Source organism: Paramisgurnus dabryanus, chromosome 17 (assembly GCF_030506205.2).
Source record: "Paramisgurnus dabryanus chromosome 17, PD_genome_1.1, whole genome shotgun sequence".
Taxonomy (NCBI): Eukaryota; Metazoa; Chordata; class Actinopteri; order Cypriniformes; family Cobitidae; genus Paramisgurnus; species Paramisgurnus dabryanus.
In genome coordinates, this window is record NC_133353.1 from 18589537 (window position 1) to 18604006 (window position 14470).

A 14470-nucleotide genomic window follows, 5' to 3' on the forward strand; every position below is an offset into this window, starting at 1 on the left:
ATTTATGCTCACATGTGGAAAATATGTGCTCACATGTGGACAATATGTGCTCACATGTGGACAATATGTGCTCACATGTGGACAATATGTGCTCACATGTGGAAAATATGTGCTCACATGTGGACAATATTACCACGTGTGAACAACATCTCACCACATGCTGCAACATAATAGCGCACATGTGGAACATGTTATAACATAAAGCACATGTGAGAAATGTCTTATATAATGCAATAGTTTCAACATGTGGATCACATGTTACCAAACCACAAGTAGGCTAATGTTTGCGTAAACATCAACTTTCGGCTTTACTGTGCATCAACAAGTGTGATAATGTGTACTTTGGTTCCAATGATAAATTATATAAATACATTTGAAATCTGCATAAAGGCAATATACACACAAATGTGGTGGCAGATTTTTTTAATCTTTATTTTGACAAAATGATCTATTTACAAAAATTGACAACATATTTTTAAACAGATATTTGGTTGCTGGCAGGTGGCAATGTTGTAATAGAATAAGACTTAATATTTGGAGAAGGGTTTGCAGACATTATTGTCCGTCCTAGTTGCAATAAAGGCAATGGAAGCTCCTTTGTGTCATCACCTTGTCATCATCAACCTGGAAAAAAGCCACCCTGTTAGTTACAGTGCATTATCATGAAAAAAATATGCATTAATTGCAATCTTGCATATCCAAGGAACACAGAATTATTTGATGGCTCTGCTGTGCAAATAAGGGGTATATTGATCCGCATTTAACCAATCCCAGTGAGCATGCGCAAGCACACACGCACGCAGGCACACACGCGCACACTCCTCTTTTTTTCTAGGCGGTTCCAATCTGTTCTGTGTATTCATCTTTTTTTTACAGTCTGTCGTATTCATTTATCCAGATCATCCAGTCAAAAGGCTTTTTCGACTTCATACGGCGCCAAAAGAACTGACAGGCTGACGATGACGTCAAAGTATCGCGAAAGCGATTCGAGGAGTCTGCTTTCAAATCGCTCTCGCGGAACTCTGACGTTGTACGTCTGTCAGTTGATCTGGTTTAATGTGATTCGCGCTCTTTATCCGTTGCAACTTGCTGTCTGAGGTAAATAAGACAAGAAAGTTGAACCTTGCTCATTAAATGGATAAAAGAAAACCATGTAAGAGTTGGTTTGGATAAATATGCGAAGGACAATAAATGTTAAGTTACTCAAAGACGGTTGGTCTTGTGGACAACGAGGAACAAACCGCCTAAAGGCGGTTGGAAAGCGTTTCCAGCACAAATACTCAACGTGAACGGTAAGTGAATTTCATTTAATTCGTTTATTTAACTTTTATAGGTTTTAAGTCGCCTCATGGTAAACATGTTTATTTGATAAGTCATGTTTAACATGCTACGCAGACAGCTATTTTTAAATGTTGAGCTAACATAAATGGGAAATATAACAAAACGCGCCTCGCGCCTTAAACTGAACTCAGATCAGCGCTTGCACAGCAGTCTGATAGGACCGATCTCCGAATTGATACACGTTATAAAACCACAACCTGTGAGTAAAGTTGTAAAAAAACAATTTCGTTTGATAGCAAAAATATCTACAACAATGTATTTTTGAGGTGATTCCTTACTGACAGGAAAGTTCATCTGACAGAAATAGGTTTAAGTTAATCAGCTAACTTATTTTTAACAAATACATTTCCTTTATTAAAAAGGAAAGTCTATAAATATTTTGATGCTTTCATTTGTGTTATTATTTTATACTCTGCAAGATACTGTTGTATAATTACTTTTGCTTTACTTCAATACAGAGAGACTTGGGTAAAAAAAGGCAGAGTACCAGTCAGTGGTTAAAGACACACAAAATGTGGACATCAAAACAAATGGTATGTTATGCTATAATTGAGAGATATTGTCCTTCAAATCAAATATTTAATACATTTCCTTTGTCATGCTCTCATTTTGTCTCTTTTCTTATATCTTTTCATATATTACTCTCATGTGTCCTCTGTCCTATTAAATGTGCTTTGGTGTTTTGTAAGGCTACATTTGCTCGTGAGGAAGATGATAACGAAGAGGATGAGACTCCTTCAAACCATAAGGTGAATATGCAACCCGGTATCACCCCAAATTAGGTACGTTTACAAGCAACCAAATAATCCGTTTGTAATCATATTGATGGGTCAATCGTATTGAAAAGTCGTCATGTAAACACCTTAATCAATATGATTGAGGACGATCGGATGCAAATTGGATCGTATTGAAGTGGTGTACTCCGATCTGTGATCCGATCAGCAGGAGAAAAGTATGCATGTAAACGCGTGAATCATAGTATTTTCTAAATCGGATGCAAAAATACATTGTGCACATGCGCTGAACATTTGTGCTCCAAGTTCACGTATTATATTTACCTCTTATATCACATGATTCTCATCACAGAAACATGCAACAACAAGTTAATGCATCACGTAACGTTAATAGGGTCACACGCTGTGCACGCAATGTACTAAATTCTGCAGCGTTTATGTGTACTTTTAAAACATTAGGCTACTTAAAGTAATTAATATAGCGTTGTGCCTTTTAAAATGTGTGTTTTCATTACCTATATCTGAAAACTTCTTAAGAACAACTTTCTAACTCAGTTTTAACTTTTATCCAGAGATAAAGCGTGAACTCGACGAGAGATGCTGTCCGCAGCGTAGCGTGGCCAAGTCCTCTGCTTTTTTTCGAGTTTAGATTTGGGCTACTGTTTAAACTGTTTCCAGCAGTTGTTTTTTCTGCGGGTTAAAGATTAAATTATTTCGTTGCTTAGTTCTTGGTATTTGGGCTGTGAATAGTCAGTGGGCTTTTGGGCTAGTTTTGAACATCCATTCGGATGGTTTTGATATGCGAGTCTGGCAACGCTGGCGGTGTGCTTGTGCAGACTGTCGGTTCGGATTCTATATAATGTAGATGTAAACGAACATTTAAATCAGATTGCAGTGTTTAGGGTGCATGTAAACTGTATCATCGTAACTTTCAATCGTATTAAATTCAGTCGGATTGACAAAATTTTGTGCATGTAAACAGAGCCATTGTGTAATAGACCGTTTGGTCCACTAGAGCACGTTTTTTTCAAACTGGGGTCCCTCAGGTTGTGGTCTAACTGTACGTTAACACTGCTGCCGACTTGACCTTCCAAAAAAGCTCAGGCCGCCTGGTCAAGGACATTTGTCAATAAGTACGCGGAAGCTTGTTGACGGTTTGGCCGCTCTGAAGTCTTTGTCACCATGAAATGTTTCTTCGGAATCAGCTAGCGAAGAATGTCTAGGCTATATTCCGATTGGTTGCTGGTGTTTTGCTGCTGCTTGCCGCTGAACCCCGTCATACCTTATTACAATAAAGTTGAGCTTCTTTCAACTTTTTGATTGATGCTCTGGTCGCTCAAAACGCGACGCCGATGGATTTGACGCTCCTTGCAGCTGATAGAAGTCAGCTTTCATTGTAAATGAATGACTTCCGGTAACTTTGGAAGCTCAAAATTGCTGAAAACATAATTACAATGTTTCTTTACAAAATATGGATAAAAACTTTAGGAAACGGGTCTCTCGCTAAAACTTTATCATATGGGGTACTAGCTATCATACCGTTAAAAAACTCCTGCACTAGCAATTCCTGGGTTTGTAAACAGCTGATAGATGTGCAATTTTTCATAATCATTATTTAAAATACTGCTGACCTCAACACTCCATACACTTCTTTTTCAGATAGTGGATGATTCACACTCAACTGCAAAGCAATGAAAGGTAAGCCAAGTAAAACAGAACCTGTTTTGTTTACATTCACTTACTTAAAGGGATAGTTCACCCAAAAATAAAATTAGGGAAATTGACCCACTCTCCTGTTGTTACAAACTTGCATCATTTATTTGTGCTGATGAACACAAAGGAAGATATTTTGAGTAATGTTTGTAACCAAACTGATCAGAGGCCCCATTGACTTCCATAATAGGAAAAAGAATACTAGAAGTCAATGGGGCCTCTGATCAGTTTGGTTACAAACATTACTCAAAATATCTTCCTTTGTGTTCATCAGAACAAAGAAATGTATCCAGGTTTGTAACAACATTAAAGTGAGTAAATTATGATTTTGGGGGGAACTATCCCTTTAATTTAGAGGTGCCCAAACTAGGGCCAATGACCTTTAATTTGGCATGTCATGCCACGTGAGTTAAGGAAACATCATTGACGCAGATGTTCATATTTCTAATTAAACAGTTTTTAAAATGTAATTTTTTTTGTTTTATTTGTACATTACAAAAATGTAAATTGAAATTAAATGCAAGGAATTAAAATGAATACATTTATTTTTAATGTACATGGATACTTGAAGGTGTGCATCACGAAACTCAACGAACTCAGGTACCCTGCACTTTAGGCTAATAATGGGGAGGTCGAGGGAGTGGCACACAGACAAAGGAAAATGTAAATGTAAAAATGATTGGCAAAATTATTTTCTCAGTTACCTTTGAAAATAAAACTGTATTAGTTATGCATAAACAGTAGTGCTGTGTTCAAAATATTGATACGAAGATACATCGTCATGAACGCCTGACGATGCGCGCATATATACCTCACCTTCCGTATCGATTCGGATGCACTTTTGAAGGTAGCATGACGAATCGCTGTTGATCGAAAATACGCATATGACTCGCGGAATATGTAGAGTTAAAGGGCACACGGGTCTGCACAACTTGCAAACTTCTATTAAATACAGTAGTATTAGGTTTGACTGCATGTGTATACATATATTCATAGATATAGAATAATTAAATGAGAGACAAATATAATGCTTAGAGTAAGGCACTATATTTGTAAATCTGCTTTAAAAAAAACTTTATTTAAGTATTACTTAAAGTATTTCTATGAATTACCCAAAAAGCTAATAAATGAATGTCAAACACACAACAGTTACAACACTGCTTATTCAATGTATAATAAACAGATAATAATAATAATAATGTAACTAAATTCTGAACAAAATGTAATTCAAAATATTATTGTATTGTGATGTGCATCGTATCGTGGCCTTGTATCTGGATATGTACCGTATCGGGAAATTGTTGGCAACAAAGTAATGTTTGCTTATTTATTTTTTAAATATTAGAAATTTATAAATTAGGAGAATCAGGGCAACTTTAATATTAATATATAACACAGCAACATTTACTTTAAACTCTCGGCTCTTAGTCAGGTTGGATTTTTGGCCCTTGGTAGAAAAAAGTTTGGGCACCCCTGCTTTAATGTGCAAAAAAGTATATTTTAGACAGGCAGTAAAAGTTAAGAGAAAACAAAACACAATTCTTTGTTTGTCTCTTAGTTGTACTGAGCAAAATTAAAGAAGCATAGGTTTTGGGCTTATTACTTTCAGGGCAACAAAAGATTCTACAAAGTTCTCCAGGCCTTTAAGGGCAAAGTCCACCCTTACAAGAAAATTCTGTTGTCATTTACTCACCCTTATGTCGTTTCAATTCCATACACTTATGTTACTCTGTGGAACACAAAGAAAGGTATTTCTATAATACCTAGTAATATAAACAGATTGAAAGATGAACAGAATGTAAGGTTTTACTCAGAATATTGAAGATTAACATAATGGTAAATTGGTAAATAATGTTTATTTTGGGGTCATCTGTCCCTTTAGTTGTTACACTATTGTATTTAAAATATTTTTCCAAGGTGGGCTGGCCTGTTAATATAGGATTATGTTTTTTTATCTTTACAGAACACATCTGTCACTAAATTGAACCCAGTCACCTTGGATTATGCCCCAAAGTGTGAGAATTACAAGAAACTCACCAGAACTGTGATGGACTCCATTTCCACCTTAGAAAAAATGACAACATGCTCCGTCACAGGGAAAAAAGGGACCACTGGTGAACAAAGACAGAGTCCTGACAGAGAAAGTGAAGCTAGTAATAGGTAAGGATGTTACAATATTGTGAGTTTTGGGCAAATTCTAGTTTACCAACTTGTTTACACAAATATTATTCTTTTTAACTATTACATTCCTATTCTAATGTTGCTTTTCCATTGCATAGTAGGGCTGTCACTTTTGAGAAAAATCAAATTCGAACGGTTTTGAATATCATGCAATGTATCCGAATATATTCGAATATCTAGCAACCCATGGCATTTTAAGAACCGGATGGTTTATTTATAGTTCGAATACGGATATTTCACGTCATGTTCGAATGCATATTCGAATATCGAATAAAAAGTGACAGCCCTATTGCATAGTACCCCACGGTTTGGTTTAGTTTGGGTCGGGTCTGCTTACTTTTTGGAGCTTTTCCATTGGGTGCAGTACATAGTACCCGATACTTTTTTTCGTACCACCTCGGTTGGGGTTCAAAGCGACCCGAGCTGATACCAAACGTGATGCGAAAACACTGTAGATCACTGATTGGTCTGAGAAAATCGCGTCATCCTATAATGTAGATTAGCTTTACCTGTGCAACTTGCGCTGTCTCGAGCAAACATGTTGTCATCTGTGCTCTGCTATAAGTTCCCAAACTCCCTTTTAGCGATGAAAAACATCCACAAGTTGAGAATCAGGAACACCATAACAGTTTTTTCCAAACTTGCAGTTTTTGGCAGAACATTCACATCGAGCACTTCAGCATTATATGCTTAAATGCAACTTCATTGAGGCTCACCGGAGCGCCGTCGACTGACGCCGCGGTGTTTGAACAGAAACTGTCATGTGAGACAGAGGTAACGTTAGTGATAAACGCGATGTGCAAACATCTATTTGTGGTGGCCAATTTTAATTTTGTGGCGGACTGAGAAAATAATAAATGTATGGAAATGTACAATGATGCTCTCACTTGTATGATGTCACAGTCTGCAGCGCAAATATAACGACACCCCTATAATCCCTCCCCACTAGGAAGTGATACTAAACTCGATGGAAAAGCTAACCACGCCAAAGTGAGGTGAGCTGACCCGACCCAAACTAAACTAAACCGTGGGGTACTATGCAATGGAAAAGCGCCATAAGTGCAGAGTAAGATCATACACCAATACAAATAACAATACTTACTAGGGTTGGGTATGAAGAATCAGTTTCATTTAAGAACCGATTAAAACTTTAAAGAACCGGGGATTCGTTACGATGCACGCATTTTGATTCTTTTGATCGATTCCTGACTTTTCTCATGCATTCTCGCATGGTGAAACAGTAGTGAGCATTTTATTGTTGTATCTACCTGTATATGCCAGGACCTGCGACAAGAACAGGTGTTTCATTATGCACATGCATAGTTCATCATAATCAATATTTAAAAGTTGTAATGCTAACCAAATGCTGCCATAACCACAAAAAATAAATAAACCCACACGATCATGGTTTCATAATCGATCGTCGATGCCACATTCGAGTGGCCATTCCTACAAAGACCATACAACTAAAAACAGCTAATCCTGAAATTCAAAAAGAAAAAGTAAATGCTATCAAGAGAGACTGATGCTTGTACTGCTCTAATCTTCTTTTTTTTTTATCCTAAAACAGGGAGCCTGCTGGAAGAGAATCTGAGGACTGATGCACATATAACAATGGACATGCATAAAGACACATCTCTCTCTCTCTCTCTCTCTCTCTCTCTCTCTCTCTCTCTCTCTCTCTCTCTCTCTCTCTCTCTCTCTCTCTCTCTCTCTCTCTCTCCCACATACACACACACTCAGATATACAGTTGTTGTTGTATGGACAGAATTTTATTGATACTTGTTTTTTTATGAATATGTTTGGATACTTCTTATAATTTTCTGTATGTTTGCAAATAAATTCTCCATTTGAATCAGTTTTTCCTTACAGTAAAATGTGTCTTATGTCAAAGTCACATCATGGTGCCTTTATTTTATATCACTGACATCTTAGCTAGATTATAGCTTACCCTTGGGGTCAAAGGGTGAGTTTGAGTCCTGGGTTATGATAACCAATTGTATGGCCTACTTTATATACTTTAACTCTCAAGTTCACATGTAAAAACAAATGAGAAACCCATGTGATCACATGTGCATAATGTGATGACAATTTTTTGTGCTTCACATGGAAATTCACATGTGATTCACACAAAGTGTTCAAAAAGCACACATTTCCCATGTGCAAAACACATGTTCTGCATGTGATTCTAACATGTTTTCATGTGTCACATGTGATTTTAACATGTTTTCACACAATAAATTTCACATGTGAAATATGTGCTTTTGGAACATTTTTGTGTGAATCCCATGTGAAACACATGTGATCACATGTGCATAATGTGGTGACCATTTGTTTTTACATGTGCCACATGTGATCCACTAATTTCACATGTGTTTCACATGGGATTCACACAAAAATGTTCCAAAAGCACACATTTCACATGTGAAATTGAAAGGGAATTTGCATGTGTTTCACATGTGAATTTGCATGTGCTTCACATGTGAGCCCATGTGTTTTACATGTGAGCCCATGTGTTTCACATGTGAATTTGCATGTGTTTCACATGTTAATTTGCATGTGTTTCACATGTGAATTTGCATGTGCTTCACATGTGAGCCCATGTGTTTCACATGTGAGCCCATGTGATTCACATGTGAATTTGCATGTGTTTCACATGTGAATTTGCATGTGTTTCACATGTGAATTTGTATGTGCTTCACATGTGAATTTGCATGTGCTTCACATGTGAATTTGCATGTGCTTCACATGTGAATTTGCATGTGCTTCACATGTGAGCCCATGTGATTCACATGTGAATTTGCATGTGTTTCACATGTGAATTTGCATGTGTTTCACATGTGAATTTGCATGTGTTTCACATGTGAATCTGCATGTGTTTCACATGGGATTTTGCATGTGTTTCACATGTGATCTCATGTGTTTCACATGGGAATTCACATGTGATTCACACAAAAGTGTTCCAAAAGCACACATTTCCCATGTGCAAAACACATGTTCTACATGTGATTTTAACATGTTTTCATGTGTCACATGTGATTTTAACATGTGTTCACACATTAAATTTCACATGTGCAAAATCACACACATGTGATCACATGTGGCCACATGTGTATTGCACATGTGAGCATGTGTATTGCACATGTGGCCACATGTGTATTGCACATGTTAGCAGATGTGTTTTGCACATGTGAGCACATGTGTTTTGCACATGTGAAATACATGTGCTTTTTCTGTAAGGGAGCTCCTTCAGGGAACGAGGGTTACATCCGTAACCGAGACGTTCCCTTTCAGTCGGTCACTACGACGTCACGCCGTGACCGACGAATTGGGAATCCCTACCAAAACGCCACTAGGGGCTGACCTCTTCCAGTGTCTGCGTAAAGCCCTCCGGTTCCACTTAAGGAGGAGGAGATAGGTTTTAAGGCAGAAGGCCGGGCACTAGATGTTCCATAACCCCACAGTAGTGCCAGCGACTGGGAAGCGCCCTATCTGAGCGGTATAGGAACTAGGGATGGGAATTGATAAGAATTTAACGATTCCTATTCCATTATCGATGTTGCTTATCAATCCGATTCCTTATCGATTCTCTTATCGATTCTCATTGGGTGAGGGAATAAGTACAAATTTGTATGTTTGTATTAACTCGCTTTAATATCTGTTCAGAAGACACAGAACAGAGTATACACACATTGGCCCTCATTTATCATTCTTGCGTAGAAACGGGCGTATATGTTGGCGTAAGATTATGCTTACACTCCTCTCACCGCCTGATTTATGAAACTGTGCGTACCGTTGATATTCAGGTGTACGCAATATCTGCCCTTCATAAATGCCGCGGCCAAAAACGAGCCTCATTAGAATAACAAGCCCATATAAATTCAAGTCTCCGCCTCCCCCACGCCCTCATTTTACGCCATTGACACACGAAAGACGGCAAAGAAGAGAATCCGGGGAAGTGAAAAGAAACAAAATTGTTTTATTTGGCAGTTTAAAGAGTGGGATTAAAGACACATTAATAATTGGATGACAATTTGTAATATTCTTATTCTTATTATTATTATTAATTGATATTTAGAAGAATAATTATTTATTATTATTATTATTTACTGTTGCATACATCTAAATTCTATGTCTGCTTAATGGTTCAGTTAATTTTTTTTATATAATATTTTAAAATGATGTAGTAACTTTTGTAGTGTGTTGTTCTGTATTTACATACAGTTGTTTGTTAGCTGTATCTTAGATCCAGTTTGATTCGGAGCTCCGGATATAATTCAAATTAACAATTTGTTTCCACGACATCCACATGTTTTAGCTAAGCTAATTCATAATTTGAAGTAATAATAATTGTAATAGTAATTACGAAATATTCTAAATATTATAATAATTAATTCCAAGGAACAAACTGTTGAATATTGGGAACAAATTCTAAATTTATGGCCATACTTTAGACTAAATAAGAAAAAGAAGTGTCCATAGCATAAAAAATTATTCGTGGCCATAATTTTGTCCGCATGTCATCATGATCGGATTTACGGCTCCATTCAACACAAGCATTTTACCTTACTCATCTGTATTTATTTATCATCGAATGGTACGTAACTAGCTTACCTTTTATTGCATTACCATGTTTTCGTAGCACATCCTTGTGCTTTCTTGCAATGTGCCGCTTCAGATTCCAGGAAGAATATTTGCTAACTCTTTACAGTCTCTCCGCAGTCCCTTTCAATTTTTTCTTCCTGCTCAATCTTAACTTTGATTTTTACTTTACATTTATGTATAAGGCTTGAATTCCATAACTTATTGCTAGACGTTTTTACAGATTCTCGAACTAGCAAATTATCAAAGGGCGTTCTGGGTTCAACGAGCGGTGCTGAGCGAGCGGATCTTTAGAGAGGCGCTTTCATGGTAATATTACCGCACGGCTCAAGGTACGCTCCGCTCAGTTCACATGCTCGCTCTGAAACATCAGGTAAAGCGCACAGGCTCTCAACTGAAGGAATACATATGCATACAAATCAAATGCTTTGGTAAAGTCTCACAAATTAAACATTGAAGTACATGTTGCATAAAAATAAACACTGAAGTTTATAATTACTATGTTTTTGTTTTTTTACAGTGGGTCATAATATATCATATATTTTAGTTTGTCAGTGCGTTTTGTGTGTTAGGAATTGTTTGCGCATTTCTGCACTAATTCAAAATGTGCGTACACCACCTCCTGAGCTGGCGTAGGATTTGAGCGTGCCGTACGCCAACGTCCATATTGATAAATCTCAAAGTCACCGTGGTTTTGGGTGTACGCTGGAAATTTGGTGTACGTACTTTTGATAAATGAGGGCCATTATGTGTAGCAACCTCATGAACAAACTTAAAAGTAGGTGAGCTACTTCTTAAAGTAAAGTCCAGGGACCTATAGTCTAGGGCAGTGTTTCTCAACCAGTAAATGTGATAGGACTAGGAATTAATAAAACAGAACTAGACTGACATAAAACCTGCAACTTTTGGCATGCATGCATTTGTTATTATCTTTTAAAGACATGATGCTGGACAAAATACAGCAAATAAACCTACCGAAATGCAGAGGCATCTACTGTTGCAAACGGATGCAAACCCTTTACCACAAACTTAGTCACTGCTCGGCAGAGGGGGACACTACTTGAGTATTTTAGTTTCATTTTCCAAGCATCTGTGCTTTATCAGAGTGTTGTCTTGGAAAAAAATTACTTTACTTTACTAACAAATGTTCACTACATTCTAAAGCATAGAATCATACTGTGTATTTATATTGCATATTAAAATTAATTTAATACATAATTACATAAAAATTGTGTACTTTTACTTTTCTTGAGTAAAAGTACTTTTTACTTAAGTAAAAGTAAAAAACATTACTAGATTTTTTATGTACTTAAATATTAAATATAAACCAAAAACTTGAAATTATGAAATGTAGTAGAGTTACAATTATGATAATATTTGGAATGTATGTTTTCAAAAAAATACAAAACACTGATAAAATACAAATACTTGAAAATGTACTTTTAAGTAGAAATACTTAAGTAGTGTCCGCCTCTACTGCTCGGTGAAATGTGTTTTTCCTCGCCTCGGTCATTTTATTCCTCCCTGCCTCTGTAAACCGAGTAGCTAGAGGTCCACGAGTGATACTTTCTGCAATCTCTCTGAGCCAGTGTGAGAGCCAGCCAGACTCTGGCCGTCAGCAATTTGATGGACAATGACACTGGATATTATCCGTATAGTAAAAGTTTACATAATGAAATGGCGCTCACATTAACATTAACACATTACCTTCTGCATTAACAGATGGCGTCCCGTTAGCTCCGCTGGTGCTTGACTCACTGGTGTTGTTGTGTATAGTGTATCAAACACGCGACAGTCCTGCAACGCGACCGTATTGTCTTATGTTCGCGTGAAATATAAGTTACTGATTCAACTGTTTCAGTGTTTTGCGAAGCCTCGCTCTGCCCACCACAAAATATAACCAAACTTTGGATCGTTCTGCCTCGATGCAATGTTTGCTGCGTTCTAAACCAAAACAACACAGCGTGTGTGTGACGTCATTTGCAACGAGCGGAACGGATAAGCGGAATCGTTAAGCAGGCATGCTTACGGTTCAAAGGAATCGATTCACTGGGAACCGGTTCTTAAGTAGAACCGGTTCTCGATTCCCATCCCTAATAGGAACGCTGCGGAAGCCACCACCCTGTTAAGGGCTAATGGTGGGCGAAAGTCAACCGTAGTTGAGGAATAAGACAGCCGTGGCTGTGTAAGCAAAGCAGTGCTCTGCTAAGGGAAACGTGGGCTGGTAGGATTAACCCCACGGAAAAATACTCACAAAGGAACCCGGTGGGACACAATGTGGAGCCCGAGCCAGACACGTAGGTTCGCGAGGATACAGCTAGTGAAAGGCTGACAGCCAATGCTCCGCAACAAAGGCTGCCAAGGCAGCGGAGGAAGAACAATTCAAACCATTACGCATTTTTGTTCTGAAGGCCTTCCATACTGACACAGTTATGAAACATCAGTTGGAGGCTGCAAGCCGACCTGCGAGACTGCTCTCCGTGCTCCCCCTGATGAGGAAAGAACACGAGAGGATACAGGCTCGATACGAACACTGTAGAATCTAATGAACGTATTAGGTGTCGCCCAACCAGCAGCTCTGGAGATGTCTGTTAGCGAGGAACCACGAGCGAGAGCCCAAGATGAGGCAACACTCCGTGTGTAGTGCGCTCAAATTAAAGGGGCAAGGAATACCCTGAAGATTATAAGCCAGGGCGATAGAATCAACTATCCAATGAGACATCCTCTGCTTAGTGACAGCTTTCCCTTTCTGCTGGCCACCAAAACAAACAAAGAGCTGGTCTGAGGTCCTGAGGCTTTGCGTGCAAACCACGTAGAGTCGCAGTACGCGTACGGGGCACAACAAAGCCACGGTTGGGTCTGCCTCCTCCGGGGGCAGCGCTTGCAAGCTCACCACCTGATCTCTGAAGGGAGTGGTGGGAACTTTGGGCACGTAGCCTGGTCTGGGTCTCAGTGAGACAGCAGGACCAAACTAAAGGCACGAATCGTCAACAGAGAATGCATGTAAATTCCCTACTCTCTTCACGGAGGCCAATGCTAGCCGGGTCAGAGTTTCATTGACAAAAACTTCAGACTCGCAGACTGCAAAGGCTGAAATGGAGGACCTGAAGGGCTTCAGCACCATGGACAGGTCTCACGAGGAATAGAGGGAGGGCGCGAGGGGTTTAGCCTGCGAGCGCCTCTTAAAATGTAATAACCAAATCATGCTGGCCAACTGATCTGCCGTTGATAAGTGAGTGAGTGACGAGCAGAAATAGCGGCGATATCAACTTTAATGGCGAAGGGACAGCCTACCATTTAACCTATGTAGAAGATATAAAGCACAATGTTAATGGGCATTCTCTGGGGTCCTCGCGTTGCAAAGAGCACCAGGTGACGAAAAAGGTTTCATTAAGCGCGTAAGCCCGTCTTGTGGACGGTGCTCGAACCGCGTCGATGGTGTTAGATACCGCTTGCGATAAATCACCTAAACCTTGCGCGCGCTCAACGACCATACATGGAGATCCCACAGGTCGGGGCGCGAGTGCCAAATGTGCCCCTTCCTAGAGAAAGAAAGTCCTTCCTCAGGGGAATCCGCCAGGGAGGGCTGTCGCGAGGAGCATTAACTATGAAAACCAATTGCTAGTCGTCCAGTACAGACGATTAATAAAAAAGGCTCTCCTCGTCCTGCCTGACTTCGCACAGTGTCTGCGCGATAAAGCTCACTGAAAGGAATGCGTATTTACGCATCCCCCGCGGCCAGCTGTGTGCCAACGTATTCACGCCGATGCTGCCCTCGGTTAGTGAATAAAATAGGCGACAGTGGGTATCGTCCGGCGACGCAAACAGATCCATCTACGCACGACCGAACTTCATCCAAATTAGCTGGACCGTCTGGGGGTGGAGTCGCCATTCGCCG

General features: G+C 39.1%; 2 long non-coding RNA genes across 2 annotated transcripts; one reads left to right on the forward strand and one right to left on the reverse strand.

The window, feature by feature from the left end:
• Positions 1-571: 571 nt before the first annotated feature.
• LOC135778269 (uncharacterized) lies at positions 572-5938 on the reverse strand. Its single transcript, XR_010544508.2, has 4 exons — positions 5826-5938; positions 5482-5517; positions 3707-3756; positions 572-624 (listed from the first exon to the last, which is right to left on the reverse strand). It is a non-coding gene; the product is annotated as an uncharacterized lncRNA (long non-coding RNA).
• On the forward strand, positions 1779-7888 carry LOC135778268 (uncharacterized). Its single transcript, XR_010544506.2, has 5 exons — positions 1779-1874; positions 2031-2090; positions 3735-3773; positions 5752-5948; positions 7540-7888. It is a non-coding gene; the product is annotated as an uncharacterized lncRNA (long non-coding RNA).
• The last annotated feature ends 6582 nt before the right edge of the window (positions 7889-14470 follow it).